Here is a 19,912-nt window from a genome sequence, read left to right on the forward strand (position 1 = left end):
TTTAATGCTAGTCACCAGGGTTTCTTTGCCCGAGTATTCCAAGCCCTGGTCTGTCTGGGGCTGCTTTTCTACTCCTACGAAAAAGTGCTTTATCAACTGCTTAAGTTTTTCGTAGTGAGTAACAGCTCTGGGAACTCTCCGTGTGGATCTGAACAGCATGCAAAATCATTTTACTTGTAAGACAAAAGACATTAGCTTCCTGTAGCTTTCTTAGCCATCTCTACCTCTCTTCCCTTCCTACCCACTTTTCCCTCCCCTCCCCTTCCTCCAACCCCCACGGCACTAAATAAAATGCTTAGAAAATGAAGGCCACAGCTGCCCTTTCTTCCCATTAAAACAATCAAGAATGATGGTGGGTTTAATATATTTGATTAGAGAAACTCCAATTTGGTGCACTTGAATCAGCTGCCTTTGTCTTCAGCTCCCGATGGCCCGATTTCAGTGGAATGTCCTCTGCTGTCCACTGCCAGCTCACTCAGGCTGGGAGAAAATTCAGACGCTGAAAGCATTGGCTTGGCATGCTCAGAAACATGGTATTTATGCTGTAGAAGATGCCAGGCCCACTTCTTCCTAATCAGAGGGAGCACCACTTCATTAAATCATGGTCACTTACTGGTGACCCTCAGAGTTGTAGCTCTGGGGGGCCTGTGGTACTCTTTAGCAATGTTAATTTTTCATGGATTTTATTGCTTTCCTTCATTGATATTGGCCTTGAAATTCAAGCCTGAATCCTGTTCAAACAACCCAGGAGATTCTGGTACCCAACTTGCACAGAGGAAATTCAGAGAATAATAATCACACTTACATATGGAGTCTCTTTCATTCAAAGAACAAATAGAAAACTAATGGAAAATAAGAAAATGTGTCATCATTTCCCCGCAAGGTGTTATTAAACGGGTTTGAAATATTGCCTGGGCAGCCCCTAACTTGTAGGGTACTTGAGAAGGAATTGATCTCATGGGGAGCTGGAGGCTTGGAGAAGGCTGTTGATTTGCACTTAAAGTTTATGGAGATTTTTAGGAAGGGCTCTCTTTAAATATTCTAAATAAATGTATGCTCCAAGAATAAGTACAAGAATGAATTCAGGAGAAGAGTTTAAATTCCTATCAAAGCCGTATTGAAACGCTACAGAGTTTGTAGGGGTTTATTTGAATATGTTTTAATCCCTACCATGGCCAGAGTCAGAGATTGGAGTTAGATGGACGAGGTCACAGAGACTGCTAAACTCATTTTCTACACTTTTATGAAGCGAAATCCCCACGTCTCCCGGTATCCACCCCAAGTCGGCCGCCTAACTGAGCCCCTGCCCAGCGACTTCTCCACCCAGGCTCTGTGGTAGGAAACCAAAGCCCACGGACACAGCCAAGTTAGAAATAGCATTCAGGCTTTTGGGTCCCAGTGTCCATGCCTGGTCTGTGAGTTGGCCTGTTAACAACATGGACAAGGTACACGTCGGGCTCTGCTAGGCTCAGGAAGAGTGGCCCAGGAAGGAGGGCTTCCTGCCCTCCACAGCCCTAGCAGTGAGCATCTCGCCATCACCTCGGGGGCGGGTGGGTGAGGGCTTGAAGTCACTCAGAGACCAATGTGGTCCCCATCAGCTTTGCAGGCACTGCCAGCCCAAGTCCTTGGAGGAGGCCTGGTTACACTCTGAATCCACACCCAAAGGCACTCTGGTCATGGGGCAAGAAGAACGAGCACAGCCTTCTGGGAGGGGCGGTTTCCCAAGAGCAGCACCCGCACGCAGGGAAGGACTCTGAGAGAAGGTACTGAGCCTGGCGGTGTGAATGAGCTCCATGCTTCTCCTTGGGAGAAACGCAAGCCTTTCTAGACGCAGAGGGAGCAGAGTGCAGGCCCACACGGCCCCCCAAGGTGAATAACATTACTTTAGTTACAAAAATACAACAAAGAGCTGGTTGCATTTTACCTCCCCTTTCACTGTAAAAGTCGAGATTTAAGATTCCTGTTGTATAAGAATTAATATGAAAAGAATTTTGTATCCTATTACGGCATTGTGTTATAATAATGGAATGCTCTCCCCGCCCAATCTGGCTTACTGCCCCCTAGATCTTGCCAACGATTATTCAGTTCCAGTGTGTGAGTGTTGCTGTGGGGATAGCCTCCTGAGCCTGAAAGAAAGAGGCCGTGGATGCTTCGAGCTAGAAAATGGCATAGTCAGCCCTCCGCCCCGGGCACCCCTGTCTACGCACACTCAGACACACACACGGGGACACATACACTTCACCCAGCGTTTTTACTGTCTTCCAAGCTAACACAGACCTGCATGGGAAGTTTAATACTTGGACAAATGCAGCTGTATGAGCAGCTCATTGTCTCTGATGCGACACACAATGGGTTCCAGAAAAGGAAAACAAAATACTCTTTAAACTGTGCTGCATTCTGTTTGGAAATTGAAAGTCCAGGCGGAGGGTTTTCCTTGACAAACCAGAACAGGGGTGTTGTTGCTGCACTTTAATTTTGCTTGGTAACTAGATCTTGTTCCCCTGAGCATAAAGATTTAACAGAGTTTCTCCAGAATTTACCAATTCAGAGAGTTCTGAACAACTAAGTAGGGGTGGGCGGGGGGAAAATGTATTTTTAACTCATCACATGTCCACAGGATTCTTAAGGAGAAAACAGTGACCGGTTCTTTTCCATGTCCACCAGAACAGAGCAAGGAGAAATGAACTTCAGCTGCAGCAGGTGAGATTCAAGTGAGACATGAGCAAAGTTTTCCAGCCTGAGGAAGGTTGACTAGAATGTATCACTGAGTGAGGATGCTGAAACGCTGCGGAAGATGGATAGGTCCAGCTAATTAATGCGTAGTAAGGGGTGGAACCCTCGGATTCTACCGAAGCTCCTGGCTGGTTAGGTGCTGATAATGGTGTTTCATTTCAATTTGTTTTGAGATTTCTAGTTGTTGGGCTCCCATTATCACATATTTCCCTCAAATCAACTCCCTCTGAATCACCCTATTTGGAGGGAGACACTGTTCTCCATTTCTGCTCAGCCACTTCCAGCCTCACCCACTCTATAATCTTCAGTGAGGAAATGCCTCTCACAGTCACTCTTCCTTCCCTGCCATGGCAGCAAACCACAGATTCCCAGCATTGAACAATGGCCATGGAAGATGTATCTGGTTGAGTTTGTTGTTTGTGTGTGTGTGTGTGTGTTTTTTTTTTCTCTTTTCCTTTTTCTTAATAGAATTCCTTCAATTACATGTATGTTTTCAGCAGCCAGGCTAGTCTTCCTCCTCACAGGGGTGAGGTCAGAAAACCCAGGAAGGTTTCAGAGCCAAGAAAGCCTCAGATCTGGGAGGAAGTAGTTATGGATACCCATGGCTGAAGTGTTCTGTGTCCACTGGAAGTAAAAGGGGAAGGTTTCCACCCAAGAATGTACAGAGGACATGAAATCATGTGTGGCTGCGCTGAGGCTAAAGGCTGCCAGCCAACCATAACCAGTTGGGGATATCAACCTCTAAAAACCAAAACTGGGGAAAAATGGCTCCCCATTTTCTGAGGTACTGTTGGAGCACAAGTTGAATGAAAACCAATCATCATTGCCCTGCCTAGCGTGAAGCAGAATGAAAAGAAGGCAGATAATATTTCCTCCCCTGAACCACTCATCCATATCTGTTCTGTTCAGGTATTTGTGCCTAAGCAATAGCACACACCCCTCTCAGCATTCACCCACAGATCCCTGAAACCAAGCCCTAGCACAGTCGACTCCAATCAGCATTCACCCACAGATCCCTGAAACCAAGCCCTAGCACAGTCGACTCCAATCAGCATTCACCCACAGATTGACTCCAATGAAAACTCAAAAAGCCATCCCAAACATCTCCAGGCTTCTTTCCTCTACAACTTCCCTCCTTCTTCATCACCAGTTATACCACCAAAGTATCTACAACTGCTCAGATGTAGGCAAACTACCCTGAAAGTGCTCACACATATTTCTTCCTTCCCTTGGGGGTGACATTCTACAATGACTCCATTATGTTTACAAATAGAAAAGTTATTTCAATGCATCTGTATATTATATATATATATGTATATATACATAGCTTTTATATCACTGACACAGTGTTACATACAATAGAGAGAGGAATTATTTGTATCAGTACAATTATCCAAATTAGTAATTGCTAGCATTGAATTAGGTACTGTACAAATGGATTACAATGCAAATATACAAGCTATATATAAGCTTGTAGTTTTGAAAATATTCAAACTTGATATTTATGGGTATGTTTCAAGATGTGCCTATACCTGCCCATCACAACAGTGCCATAGGTCAGTCTTTCTGAGATTCAGGTGTCCATCAGATCTCCTGATGAGCCATAGGCCCTTAGAGAGGTCTACATGGTACCTGCAGGTCAACAGATGGCGTGAACAAGGGCATTTCCTCCAGCCGAAGACTCTGAGAACATCTATCTCTGAGAACATCAGAGTCTGCCTTCTGATACTCAGAAGAAAGTAGACATGAGCCCAGACACCTAGTTTGACTCCAGCCTCCATCAGCCACTCCTCCAGGATGAACCATCCAATAAGACACTTAGTACATATCGGTCGAATGCCCCGAACTCAGGGAAACATACATTAAAAATAGGTCACAGGTAGACAATGCTTCTTGAACACAGAAGCATTGTCTTACTCAATTAAGTATCTTCATTGCCTGGCAAAATTTCTGTTTCACAGTAGTTAATAAATCCTAGCTGCTGAATCATGAATAAATTTTGTCAAGCCTCAAATATCAGAAAGCCATCAAGGAATTCCAAGAAGGTGAGGAGAAAAAAGGTGTGGCGTGTTAGTGATGATAGGAAAAAGACAAGTTTGTAGTGCCATGGGTAAGTAGGATTTGGTCCACAGATCTGGAGCAAATGCAGGGAGAGAATTAGTTGTGAACTTACCTATATTGTCCAGTACCTGTATTGCCCAAATGTCCATAGTAAGAAAGACTGACCTGGCCACTGCCCAGGATATGGAGACCTAAGACAGCCAAGATAGGAAGGATACACACCCACACAGAGTGCAACCTGATGGATAAGCAGCTTACAGAAGGTGACTTCCTCCAACACATTTCCTTCACAACTGTACCCAATTGGGATGGAGGAGATTCTTCTGGGTCTGAAGCAATATGCTCAGCTCTGTGCCTCTCTGTGGGAAAGGAGAGCATGGGTGTGCCCCTAAAAGCATGCATGTGTCCATGGACACCTGCTCGGTCCCACAGAGCACTTGAGAGACAGAAGAGGACCAATGATCCTTATCATCATAATTAGAATTTTTACTGTTAGTAGTTGTATGAGTCCAGTGCCCAGCATCCTGTAATGTGTCCAATAATTGGATGGAAGGTTGAGCATAAAGAAATGCGAAATAATAATAGTTTCATATGACAGATGAAAAAGAAAAATATAGATGGATGCAGAAAAAGTAAAGGAAGCACTTGCTTTGATTTATAGACCTTCACCAGTGTTAAGAAATCAGTGGCGTGGCATTGGAATCTATACCTAGGGCATATTTAGTATATATTAAATACATGTAGGTCTTGCTTCTTGCACCAAATGAGTACAGCTGGAACAACTGCAATACTCACAGGAGTTGAAATGTACATACCTATTTCTGAAGTACGTTGAAATGTACATACATTCAAAGTACGTTGAAATGTACATACCCCATTTCGAAGTATCGTTGAAATGTACATACATTCAAAGCACGCTATGGAGTACATACCTATTTCTGAGTACGCTGGAGATGTATTACATACCTATTTCTGAAGTACGCTGAAAATGTACATATTCAAAGCAATTGAAATGTACATACTCTATTTCCAAAGTATCATTGAGATGTACATACCTATTTCTGAAGTACGCTGAAATGTACATACATTCAAAGTGCTGAAACGTGCATATACCTATTTCCCTGAAGTACGCTGGAACAACATACGCTCAAAGCACGCTGAAACGCATACCTATTTCTGAAGTATCGCTGGGTGAAATGTACATACGCTCAAAGCACGCTGAAACGCATATACCTATTTCTGAAGTACGTTGAAATGTACATACGTTCAAAGTACGTTGAAATGTACATACCTATTTCTGAAGATGTTTAAAAACACCCTTGACCCGTTACTACAGTGCCCCCAAACCCTTTCTCATTTGAAAGCCAATAACAATGTCTTCACCAATTCATATTCCTACGATCCCAGCGGGTGGGCAAGATGAGAAAAGCAGCCAGGCTACACATTTGCATCAAACAATAGAGAAGCAGCCTCTATGAGGGACAGAAAATAAGGAGAAGGGACAGGGTGAGGAAAGAGCACAAACAGGATTGTGTCTCAGCGGAACATCTGAGGTTTACCACCATTCCATCAACTGCATCCCCAGCAAGCCGATAACGATGAGCCTTTAATGCATTTGCTGCCTCTGACTTGTGCGGCCCAGCATGCAATCATCCAAATGATACCACAATAATGCTGGAGCACACATTAAGCACTTACTGTAATAGCTGGACTGCTGAGCAAGAGACGTCGAAGGACGCAGAGCAGCAAGCATTAAGGGTGCCTTTGACTGCGTGTGCACACCCATATCAAGCCATGGTGTGGGCTCCAGCGGGCTATGTAGTGACGACTGCCGTGAAATCAGCGAAGAAGGAAATCGAGCATCGAAAGGTTGCTGATGGGACCTCTCTATTTTTAGGTTTAAAAATGTATTACACCGAAAGTGAACCCTAATGTAAACTTTGGACTTTGGATGATAATGATGTGTCAGTATAGGTTCCGCTGTAGCAAATGTACCCTTCTGGTTCACAATATTGACAGTAGGGGAGGTGGTGTGGAGGGGAATGGGATGTGTGGGATATCATTGTACCGTCTGCTCAGTGTGACTACAAATCTAAAATTGCTCTAGGACATAAAGTCAATATATAAATAAATAAATTGCAAATGTGGGGTCTGGGGAGGTGTACGATATTCCCTGCAGTAAATACCAGTACTTACATCTCAAGCAGCCTCATGCAGGTGAAGATAAAAGGACATAGCATCAAACATCTGGGTGTCTGCAGCAAACCATCCCAACTCCCACTCCAAAGAAAATGGCTCCAAAGGTTTTCCTGTTAATATATTTCCAGGTATCAAAATCTTATGTTTTCAACCATTAGACATCTTGAAAGAGTAGTTGACGTTTTCATTGTTATCATTACTCTTAAGTCTGAATGGTTCTATGTTATTTTCCTGTGGCCACTGTAACAAATCACTACAAACTTCGTACTTAAAATAAATACCAGTTAATTATCTTACAGTTCTGTAAGATACAGTTCTGTAAGAAGTCTGGTATGGATCGCAGCAGACTGATATCTAGGTGTTAGCAGGCCGCGCTCCATTCTGAAGGTCCCAGAAGAGACTGCACTTCCTACTCATTCAGGTGGTTGGCAGAATTCCTTGCACTGGCAGGACTGAGGTCTCTATTTTCTTCCTGCCTATAAACTGAGAACTGTTCTCTGCATCTAGAGGCCACCACATTCCTTGGCCTATGGCCCTCTTCCTCCATCTCCAATATCATATCTCTCTTACACTCTTCCTGCTGGTTCTTTGACTTACAAAGACTCGTGGGATTAAATTGGGTCCACCCAGATAACCCAGGATAATCTCCCCATGTCAAAATCTGTGCCCTTAGTCGCAACTGTGCAGCCTCTTTTGCTGTGTAAGATAACATATTCACAGGCTCCAAGGATTAAGGCAGGCGCATCTTTGAGGGGTAGGGTGTATTCTGCCTACCACATTCTCTTTAACACATTAATACATGGCCTTCATCCACAATGCTTCTGAAACTCATTTCACTAAAGTCATCTTGAACACTTGAATGCTAAATCCATCCTCATCCTTATGTGACCATTCTGCAGTGTTTGACATGGACATGACCTAATTCCTGAAGCACTTGGCTTCTACATGCTATCACACTGTCTGCTGATCTCCTCCTACACCCTAGACCATCTCTTATTGAATCCTGCATTCATTTCTCTGCTTTCTTCTTCTTTCTTTGCATAGTGTCGTGGCACCTGTACATCTCAGGTCTGTGTCCAGATCTCCTGGACCTTGGTTCCCAATCATAACTGCCTTCTGAGCTCTGCTTGGATGACACATAGGCTCCTTTCTATTCTGCACATAACTGGTTCCTTTTTCTGCATGATATACCTCATCGTGGCAACACCAAACCTCTCTCTTCCATGACGGATCATTAGAAGTCATCCTCTCCTGCCGGGCGCCATGGTTCACGCCTGTAATCCCAGCACTTTGGGAGGCTGAGGCGGGTGGATCACCTGAGGTTGGGAGTGCAAGACCAGCCTGACCAACATGGTGAAACCCCATCTCTACTAAAAATACAAAATTAGCCATGCGTGGTGGCGTGTGCCTGTAGTCCCAGTTACTCGGGAGGCTGAGGCAGGAGAATCGCTTGGACCTGGGAGGCAGAAGTTGCAGTGAGTCAAGATCGGCACTGCACTCCAGCCTGGGCAACAAGAGCAAAACTCCATCTCAAAAAAAAAAAGTCATTCTCTCTTCCTCCTGCCTCTACTCACACCCACCCCCAAACCCAGATAATCATAATGTTCTGTCTTACTTCCTAAGTATCTCTTGAATCCACTGTCTCCTCTCTTGCTTCCTGCATCGGTGATGTTCAGGCCCCCAGTATTCATCCCAAGATTACTGACAACACCCTTAAGTCGGCCACCACTCACGGCCACAGATATGATCTTGTCCCTGCTCTGTTTAAAAACACTGGTTGACCAGGCATGGTGGCTCATGCCTGTAATCCCAGCACTTTGGGAGGCCAAGGAAGGTGGATTGCTTGAGTCCAAGAGTTCAAGACCAGCCTGGGCAATAGAGAAACCCTGTCTCTACTAAAAATACAAAAAAATTAGCTGGGATGATGTTGCATGTCTGTAGTCCCAGTTACTCAGGAGGCTGAGGTGGAAAGATCACTTGATCCTAGGAGGTGGAGTTTGCAGTGAGCTGAGAGCATGCCACTGCACTCCAGCCTGGGCAACAGAGTGAGACACTGTCTCAAAAACAAAACAAAACAAATTTGGTTGCTGCCCATTGCCCAAGAGCATCAAATCTAGCTCATGGCAATACCCTGCATACACACATACACCACTGGCCTCTAAGGGGTTGCTGGGCTTATCACCTGCCCTTCTTCCACTTGTTATCCATAGCCCCAGATCAGTCTGCAGACCAGCAGCTTCAGCATCACCTGGGAGCATGTTAGAAATACACAATCTCAGGCCCCACCTCAGATCTACTTAATCAGACTTTGCATTTAAATAAGATTCCTATTTAACTTTTATGCACATCATTAAAGTTTGAGACACATTGCTCCGGAGCTGTGCTCCCCAGAGTGAGGCATGTGAGGTAAGCTTTTGAGTATGGAAGCATCTTATTAGAAATTCTCTTTATTTTTATGTGTATTCTCCTCCAATTTAATTTGGATTTTTTCACATATTTTATGAATCACTGCCCATTTTAACAAATCATCCAGACCCCTGTTCCTGTGCTTTGCCTACACTAATCCTTTTGCCTGGAATAATTTTCCTACTCTCCACTAACTAAAACTAGCTTCTGAACCCACCAGCATCCCCTGCTCTAGGAGGCTTCCCATCCCTTCAAATGGGTCATCACTCTCACTTCCACACTCTTGTAGACATTCTTCTTGCATGGCTTTTGTTTGCCTATTCATCTGCTCCACTAGGTCGTGGGCTCCTCAAGGATGAGAACTGTGCAATCTCTATCTGTGTGTCCTCAGAACATGGCACAGTGATATTTTCTTAGCTAAACAGATGAATAGCTAACTTGCAAAAATTCTGCTTATTTGTAATACCTTTTTACTTTTTCATGCCTCTATTTGAAACAAAAGAGAGTTGTTGCCTAATCTCTTTCCTGAGATCACACAGCTCATGCTTCTGGATGGTTTCTAGTTGGTGACACACCAGCTGGATAGAGAGCTGAAAGTACACAAGAGTTCATTCTCACTCACCTGTAATCAACCCACAGCATTTCGAGTCATGCCCCATCCAGCTCCGTGTCTATTTGGCATGGATATACACTACAAAGCAGAGAGGGAAACAGACATCTGGATTAGAATGTTTAGCATCCTTTGCTTTGTGCAGACTTTAAGCTGAACGCATATTTCATCATCATGGTCATGCCAACATTATTGCCCACAAGAACAAAGAGCAAACTTCTCATTTCAAAGAAAATCATTTTGTTTTCTGTCAGCTCCAGGGTAACATTGACTGATTCTGACCCTAATTGGAAAGCTACCACCGAATGGTATGAAGTTTATTAGGGGTACAGTCTGACACCTTGAAATAAAATGGTAGCTGATAAATTTTTCAGGTTGGCATATTTCTCTAAATCATTTACAATGAAATTTGGTAGGTGCAGAGGTCAAAAAGACACTATCACAGGACTAAAGTCCATTTCTTCATATGCAAACTTGAGAGAATAATGCTTACCACATAGGGTTACTGTGAAGGTCTAATGAGAGGATACATGTAAAAAAATTATACACCTTAAAACTCTATATGAATGTATTGCATTTTATTAATAACATTAATCTTTTTTTAATGACTCCTTAGATTTCACTTCTTCAGGTGGGCAGTTGCAAGCCTTCTACTCTTTCTTGAATATGTCTTTTTCCTGGTTTTCTGTTGTTCTCATCCTCTTTCTTAATTCAAAGGGATCTATACATATCCCTTAGAATTAACTAGTAATTCAATAGTGTGAACAGGATAACCGCTTACAGAATACACCTATGCATTTCACTCATTTCATTTAATCAGGATTTAAGTAAATTACACATTTTTTTCCTCCCTGATATGTCATGCACTTAGCGCTATATAGAATTAAACTTTAAGCTAAAGGGTGACATCATTTCTTTTTCTTTTCCTCTCTTTTTTTTGAGACAGAGTCTTGCTCTAGAGTGCAGTGGCACCATCTTGGGTCACTGCAGCCTCTGCCTCCCAGGTTCCAGTGATTCTCCTGCCTCAGCCTCCCGAGCCGTTGGGATTACAGGTACCTGCCACCACCACGCTCAGCTAATTTTTGTCTTTTTAGTAGAGATGGGATTTCACCATGTTGACCAGGATGATCTTGAACTCCTGATTTCAGGTGATCCACCCACCTCGGCCTCCCAAAGTTCTGGGATTACAGGCATGAACCTCTGCACCAAGCCCAAGGGTGACATTTCTTATCACTCTAATAGCCCTTGCCTATGATAATAAATTATCTGCCTCAAACAAGATGGGTGTGCACTTGTTCACATGGAAAGGTAGGCAAGCAGAGGCTAGAAAGAGGACAGAAAATGATAGGAAAGATGGACAGTTAGATGTTGTTTTTCACTCTGGCCCCACCAATATCTATTTTATGGCTGTTTTCTTTCAACTATTCAGTACAGTGAAATAGATGTAAGATCCATTCAAAATTGAATTCAACAAACTTAGTTAACTACCTACTACTATACTATGCCAAATTCTATTAACTAAAATAGCAAACATAAATATTTTATATATATATATGTATCTAAATAACTGGAAAATAATACAAAAAATTCATACAAGACAGAAAAATGGTATATACTAGGGTCAACATATATGAAGGACTGTGATAGCAGAGAGGGATTAATTTAGGTTAAAGAGAATTAACAAAGCTTTCTCACAGTCTGTAGGACCCAAAAGGAGCTGAGAATTGGGTAGGCAGAGATGGATGGGGAAGGGGTTTCCATGAAGAGCAATGGCGGCACGAAGGCAGGCATGGGTGTGGCAAAGAGCAATGAATTATACAGAGACACGAATTATAGCACATTGTGCAGTGAGTCTGTTATTCACGACAAACAGGCTTTGTTAAGGATGGAAAATGAATACCTATTATGAGATGTATTTTTGTGTCTTCTTTTTAGTCATGTTAACTGATGTATAATTTACATACGGTAACATTTCCCTGATATACCTATTTTAACATCTAGCATAGGGCCCCAATGTCTAACTGAAAACTTTGCACATTGCAAATATTCAACATATATTAACTAGGGGGATGAATGGTTTGCCATCAACATGGTATTATTTGATGTTATAAACTGACTCTTTTTTCCACAAGATCTGTTGGAAAGCCGTTAAACTGACATGGTAGATAATATTAATGTTTATCTTGATAGTTGTCTGACTTTCAAATCACTAACTTTCTATCTCTTCATTTATAAATGTCTGCATGTATGTCAACTCTCTCTCCAGATTGTCTCAGGACATTTGGTTTGAAAATAGTTGATATGATTTGGATATTTGTCCTCTCCAAATTTCATGTGAAATGTGATCCACCAAGGCTGGAGATGGGGCCTGGTGGGAGGTTTTTATAAATCATGGGTGTGAATCCTTCATTAATGGCTTGGCACATCCCTTATGGTAATGAGTTAAGTCCTTGCTCTGTTAGTCTATGAAAGATCTGACTGTTAAGAAGAGCCTGACAGCTCCACCTTCTCTCTTGCTTCCTCTCTTGCCATGTGACATGCCAGCTCCTGTTGTCTTCCACCATGAGTAAAAACTTTCCAAGGTCCCGACCAGAGGCAGATGCAAACACCATGCTTCCCGTGCAGTCTGCAGAACCGTAAACCAGATAACCCTCTTTTCCTTATGAGTTACCCAGCCTCAGGTCTTCCTTTACAGCAAAGCAAAATGGACAAACACATTAGCCATAGAAAATCCGGAACAAAATGTAAGACAGGATATTTTATTTATTTCTCACTTTGTGATGAATAGACATTTTCTAACTAGTACTTTCCTTGAGGAAGAGATAGGGTTTCATAGGGAGACTAGATTATATTAAGGAAAAAAGACAGCAGTCACATTTTATTGCCCTAAGCCCACTTTCATTCACGTTCTCTCCACTCATGGGCACACATACAAAGCAGGCGTTATGTGCCCAGTTTGATAGACAAGGAAAAGAACTTTGAAAGCTGAAGTGACTTATTCAAGGTCACACACACAGACACATAGGCAGCAGAGACAGGACTAGAACTCAAGTCCTTACAGTGCTCTTGAGATGCAGTCATTAGCAACAGTCACAAAACACTTTTTAATTGAGGTTAAAATAAGTGTTGAAATTGCCTTTTTTATACTGCCTTTGATAAATCTATCTGTCAGAACTCAGAGGTAGAAAACAGAAATTATTTTAGCTATTTTAAACTGAAAGGGATTTAGTACAGGGAATTCAGTGTTCATACAACTATTGGAGGGGCTGGAAAGGTAGGCTGAATGTTGGATCCAGGAATGCCTTCTAGTACGACACTGCTGAACCGGCCTTCAAGGGAGCTGCTCCCTCTACCCCAGTTAGAAGGTGGGGTTGCCACAGGAATGGTTGAGTTCCAGAACACAACCCCGGAGCTGTGAGATCCAGAAACTGCCAACAGGCTGCTACAATCGCTTATCTACTCACATGAAGCCTGTGGCTATACAGTAGAATATTGCTGCACAAAAGCACTACATCTTCAAGACCTTGCATGCCAGCAAAAGCCATCAAAGCTGCAGAACTCTGTCCTTTCATCACATTTCTTCTTTTCAAATCTTGCATAGACACATCTAATTATGGAAACTGCTTTGCTTCCATGACTCTAGCTGCAAGGGATTCTGGGAGATACATAGTTGGAATAAATGCCTAATGCCAATCTACTATACCTACAACCCAGATATTTGGAAATATCAACAGCGTCTCCCAAGACAGACTAGAAATGGGATTTTTGGTCTGTACTTTAAAGGCAGACATCACAGGCAATCTGCATTCAGGTGCCATGTGTGGTTGCACAGGTTGTGCACTCCCTAGAATAGGAAAGGAATGAACTCAGGTTGAGCACTAGTCACAGAGACTATGAATAGAGTGACCAATCCTGAAGCTACTCAATGAATAATCTATGCCAGTCTTCTCAAGAGCTGTCTCCATCAAAGCAGGTCTTGGTTATAGCTTTGACATGGAAAGAAAGCGATATATATGACTAGATTAGGGAGCTACTTAGAAATGGACACATTGTGGAGGATCTACCACCCAAGGTGCTAAGGCCATGACCACAGGAGGAGGGTCAAGTGGAAGTTAAGATTGACTTGAGAGCCTGATAGCCACAGTACCTGCCCAGAGAAGTAGGTCAGGTATTTTCATCAAGCTTTCTTAGAACTTAGCATAAAAACACCAGAGAATAAAAATATCATATATTATGATCTAAGAAAGTCAAAATCAATTATGCTGTACTGAGAAGTCTTTGAACTGAATTTGCATTATGTAAAATTGGAAATAAAAACATGTTCCATCTCTCTACCCATGTGTTAAACACACATACACACACACACACACACAACAAAGCTCCTTTTTATTATTTTTATTATTCTTCATTTATTTATATTTCTGAAATACTGTATTTTGTTCTAGATTTCCCACTCAATAAGAACATTGAGAAGCTGGAATATATCCAGAAGGGAGCAATTAAACAGGGACAGGTCTGGACCCAATGACATGGGTGAAACAGGTGAGAGTTAGGAAACTACTATTAGCTTTGGAAGAGAAGGCAGTGGAAGAAAGATAGTCATCTTCACACATCCAAAAACCCCTCATTCTGAAAGACGGGGGTGTGTGTGCGGCTCCAGAGAAAGGAATCTGGAAAAATGACTAAAATTCACAGGAAAGGAGAGTTGGGTTCAGTTTAACCATTAGATCTGGCAGCAGATGACACAAGCTACCTACATAGGTATCCCTATGGTGAGATAGCTCCTGTAATCATGTTGATCATTTGGTCCCTTGTATCTGCTGCATAGACAGACTTGATCTGCTGCTGGACTTGAAGCAACACAAGAACATGAGTCATACAGTCTCCTCTGTCCCCCCACCTCACCCCACAGTAGACGGCACAGGGACAGGCATTCGAATGCAATCTAGATGAAAAAAATGAAGAGATGAACAAGGCCAAAGGCCACAAATGACATCTTCAGAGAAAGACTGGCTTTTATGGGCCACCCCAGATATCTGGCTCAGCACATAAGAGTCAGCTATGCAGAGGAAACTGGTGCCTAGGCCAGGGTTTTGCCAAAAGCAGGCTCAAAGTGTGGGCAAGAGAAAAAGAGACGCTCAGATGGAAGCTCAGAGCCTGGTCTGAGCACAGCTTCCAGGTAAAGCTGGTGGGAATGAGAGGAATTGGCAGGTTTGGCACAGATGCTATTATGCTTTCTCAGAGGCAGAAAAGGCTGGGGCTGGGTTTTTGGACAGGGGATAGTGACCAAATAGCTTCTAGATGTAGAGGGCCTTTGTTTCCAGATCTTCCAGCATTCTCTACGTATGATCTCACTCACCCTACCTCTGCTCTGGGAAGAAGCATGCAGGTGGCTGCTACAGAAAGCACATAGGCCTGTTTTGACAAGAGCAGGCGGAATGGCTCCTCTCTGGCAAGCAGCCGACTTAGCAGTCAAGAAAGGACTGTCTTTCAACCCCAGTGACATCATGGAATGATTTGAAACCATATCAGTCCCTTTTCTATTCTTGATCCTATGACTCATTGGTTAATATTGAAATGTATATCGCTAATCGTGAATTAATAACCTGTGATTCAGTGTTGGACTGAATCAGCGAGGCCAAAGGGATCTGTGGAACAATTGTGTGTCTGTGTGTGTGCGTGTGTGTGTGTGTGTGTGTGCTTGATCCAGCACAATATGTGGAAATGCACCCATGTCCTACATCCACCACGCAACACCTCCACACGAAGCCACCCCTCTCACTAGCTCCCCAGAAGGCCAGGACTGTCATTCTAGTTGCACTGCTACCGAAGTGCATGGTACATCTGATCTGCAAGTGAGCACTTCCTGTTACCTTATTCATAGCACCCTGGAATGAAGCTGTTCCTGCCCTGGCTCCACCCCTGTCACTCCACCATTTCTTGTGTGCCTCTTTTACTTAGTACCTCCCAGGTTTAAGGGAGAGACAGCTCCCATCTCCCATACCTGCCTGCCTGATACCCCAGGGTCCAGCTTGCAACCCTCCATTCTTACAAGTCAGTGACCCTAGGCTGCGTATTCATGGGCTCAGATGAGAAAGCTTTCTCTGTTGATTCACAGGAAGAGTATTCAGACCTTTGACTTCCTGTTTTTGATGAACCTAGTAAGAGAAAAAGAAGTGCCCTTTTAAAAATATAATTGGCCCCAAACAGTAACATATAAAAAAGAAAAATAGAAATTGCACATTGATTAAGGACTTATCCATGAAGCCCATCTTCAGGTTGAGGTGCCGGGGCCACCCATGACACATGGCTAATACTGGAGCAGCCGTGTTTCTTGGAACACAAGACATGACCGTTTTGAGGAGAGGAAGTGAAGAAGGGTGTCTTCAACTGAAACCCCAACAGACAAAATGTGCGCAAAGTGAGTCAGTGGGATGCAAATGGACTGTGAGGAACTGAAAAGTCTAACTGCTGTTCCAGCAGATGGGGGCTTTCTCCAAGCACTAACCTACCAACCTGATGCGTCTCATTCAAAGGACTGAGGGAGACCTCACTCACATTCAAAAGTGGCCAGAGGATGGAAATGCAAAGTGCAGTCCCCCATCATACCTCTGGGCTGAAACATCTGTTGAATACGTAGCATCCATTGCTTGTAGAGGCAAGGTTATAGAGACCAGGGCAGCCTGTGCCCTGATTGTGAGCATGCTGGGTAAACTGACTAGGGAGCTATAGTGAAGAGGTGAGGAGCCCTGCCCAGCCAGCAGGAAAGCTAAGGAAATCAATATCCCAGCATACCTGTCATCCATTCAAGCTCTGGTTAATAGATGTAATGGTGGCATCCAGATGGGTGTGCCTGGCCTACCAGTGCTTGCAGTGTTTTCCTTTACAGAGTTCTGGCCGCCCTCAGAAATGTCACAAGTGTTTAATTAAGTGACCCCCACACATACTATATGTTCAGTAAATAATATGTCCCTTCCCTCTAGAAAGACTTTATAGCTGTTAGGAATATGGCCCTTGGCAACAACATTTCGGCTTTGCTATTTATAAACTAGGCACCCTTGTGCAAACTATGCTAATAACCCAGAACTCTTTCCTTACCTTCCTAACAGGTTTGTTGTAATAAATTTACTTAATGTAAGTAAGACAAAGCCCAGGCTATAATAACTGCTCAATAAAAGGTAGCTAATATTTTTCTATGCCATGGCTCCTTGGATTGATGAATTGCCCCAGGCTGGGCTCAGGCTACATTATTGCACCATTTGTCTTCATGTACTGTAGTTGATTTGTATTTGTCTGCCCATACACACTGGAGTATGAATCTCGTAGTACAGGAGCTATTTCTTGCTCATTTCTGTATTCCCAGCACATAGCATGGGGATTGGCAGCTAGTGGGTATTAAAGAAATGAATGTCACATAGCATATTTGACACGCAGAGCATTGGACACATAGCCAATGTACAGCAGTGATAAGAGGATGAACCAATCCTTGCCTTCTTTCTCTTAGTCTTAGTCTTATGAACCTGCAGAATCCCCTTCAACTACAAAGCTTGGACATGGTATTTCTTGACACATGGAGGCTTGCCCCAGATATTACAAATCAGAACTACGGGGGTGGCACTGTGGAATCTGCAGTTTAACATAGACCCCGGATGAGTCTGAAGCCCATGGAAGACTGAGATCCACTGAATTGGGGAAACAGCCACTGGGTTGTCCTGCGTACAGCAAGCAGAGATCAGCAGGCTGCAGGCAGCCTCTGAGACAGAAAGGCAGAGTTTCCTTTCCAACTTCTACAAGAACAAGAAAGCAGTGATTCTCACACCTGCAAGATAAAGGGTGGTGCCGCCAGGTCTCAACAGATGACACCTGTGTGGAGAGATAATCACAGGATGAGCCATGTCTTCCAACACAAGATAACAGAACACCTCCTTTCTCAAACTCCATCAGTTCTGTTACACCAACAACCCATCCAGACCCCAATTCAACCTTTCTGAACCCAGGCCAGAGGCCTAAATTCCTTGTCAGTCACTTAGGGAGGAGGGGGGACCCCGCATTTACTATGCCCTAGTAGGTGGCATGCTCTGTACTAGGCCATCGTTAAATGACAAAGCATGCTCAAAAAGGATGATTTAACATCACTTGGGTTTAGTAAAACCTAAACTCCATATTCCCTCACTGGGGAAATTCTTTTATTATTTTTCTGAAGAGCACAGGAGGTTAAAATAAAAACCTACCAGTTAATAGCTGCATTACAGGCTATGGTTCCATTAAAGCAAGGGGGATTCATACCTGTCAACTAGGGGCATGTTCATCTAAAACGCATCATTAAAGCCACGAGGCCTCATGCTCCATGCAGATATATCACCACAGCAACAGAGAGCAGAGATGCATGGAGAATAGGCAATGTGAATTTCCCAGGCTCTCATTAACGTTTTAGCTGATTTTTGTCTAAAATGTCTTGGCCTACAGCATCACTTTGGAGAGAGCCACTGACTCTGCAGAGCAGGTAACAAGAGACTCACAATGCATGTTTTCATGTGGGGCAGCCTCTGGGGAAAGTCAGTGCAACATGCCCACTCAGAGATGTCCAGCAAAACATCTGTTCAGCAAAACATCTGGACAGCAGGCACCCATCAGGGCCCATAGACAAAAAGCTTATATAAATCCTTTAATCTGAACTCTTACTCAGGGCACAAATAGCCCTTTGCTCTATGCACCAAACAGCCCACTCAAGGGCAGAGTGTCCAGGGCCCAAGGCAGTACTGGACACTCTGAGCTTGCCTTTCTAGGGTTGCTTGTCATCCCAAGCACCATCCACCCTGCAGATAGGGCTCATCATGGCCACAAAGCCCAAGCTCTGTGTCTTCCAGTGGAAGAAGGTGACATGAAACAAGTGGAAGTCTGGAATCCATAGCTCTAGGGACAATGGTGGGGCATGTTCATTGAGAGGGGCAGTTTTGTCAATGTCAATTCCTCAAGGGTTGGCATTTAAGTTAGGGAAACACCCAGCTTTTCTCTTTTTAGCAGGATGGTTTTGAGCCACTTATTATCATTTTCCCTTTCAAGAGAGGGCTGGGAAAGGAAAATTAATCCTTTTGAGCCTCCACCAACTAACCCTGAAAAAGGATGTGAAGGAAAGATTAACATGGTCAAATGAGGCATGGGTTTTGTGAATCCACACTTCCTCTAATGGGTGCTTTTTGGGAATGAAGGCTAACTGCAGAGCAGAGTTCCTTTCTGCTTCCTCCACTAAGTGACTCCTTTAGAAGCTTTTATGATGGCACAACTCTGGCTTAGGTGTCCCTCATTGATGTTCCTATAGCCCCCTTTCTTGATCTATATTATAACGATTATCTGATTGTCTCCCACTAAAGACTTCAGTCCATGAGGGAAATAACTCTGTATTGTTTTGTCATTTGTACCATGTCTGGAATATAGTTTAAAAAGCAATAAATATTTGTTGGATGAAGACTTGAATAAAGATAATGACCAATATATAAACATATACAGAACCAGAATACTTGTACATTGTACCCTATTCAGGGCTTTATTTTAAACACCTTATACCCAATTACAAACAACTGTGAGAGGTAAACAGATAATAGTGTTGTTTGTAATTTACAGGTGCATAAGGCAAGCCAGGAAGAAGTTAAGAAAAGAGATAGGACAGATATGGAGCTGAAAGGTGTGCCAAGTCTTCGCCTTCTGGGAGAGGTCAGGAACATACACATTATTCAAGGTAGCCTGACCACTTGTACATGGCTTTTCACTTTTTCAAAGTGCTTTTACTTTTACTTGAAAAAGCACTTTAAAAAAGTGAAAAGCCATGTACAAATGGCTATATTTCATCTTGATTTATCTTCACAATAACCCTGTGGAAGGAGAGCAAGCTGATACTATTATCCC

General features: G+C 43.2%; 1 long non-coding RNA gene across 2 annotated transcripts in view; it reads right to left on the bottom strand.

The window, feature by feature from the left end:
* LOC108582859 overlaps positions 1-10,988 on the bottom strand; it is a 127,971-nt gene extending 116,983 nt beyond the window's left edge. For both annotated transcript variants that reach the window (XR_002518317.2, XR_002518318.2), the window contains exons 1-2: positions 10,022-10,988; positions 6,991-7,103 (exon numbers count right to left, since the gene is read on the bottom strand). This is a non-coding gene — a long non-coding RNA (uncharacterized LOC108582859). The remainder of the gene's footprint in view (positions 1-6,990; positions 7,104-10,021) is intronic.
* Between the last annotated feature and the right edge of the window lie 8,924 nt (positions 10,989-19,912).

This window comes from Papio anubis, chromosome 15 (genome assembly GCF_008728515.1).
Source record: "Papio anubis isolate 15944 chromosome 15, Panubis1.0, whole genome shotgun sequence".
Lineage (NCBI taxonomy): Eukaryota > Metazoa > Chordata > Mammalia > Primates > Cercopithecidae > Papio > Papio anubis.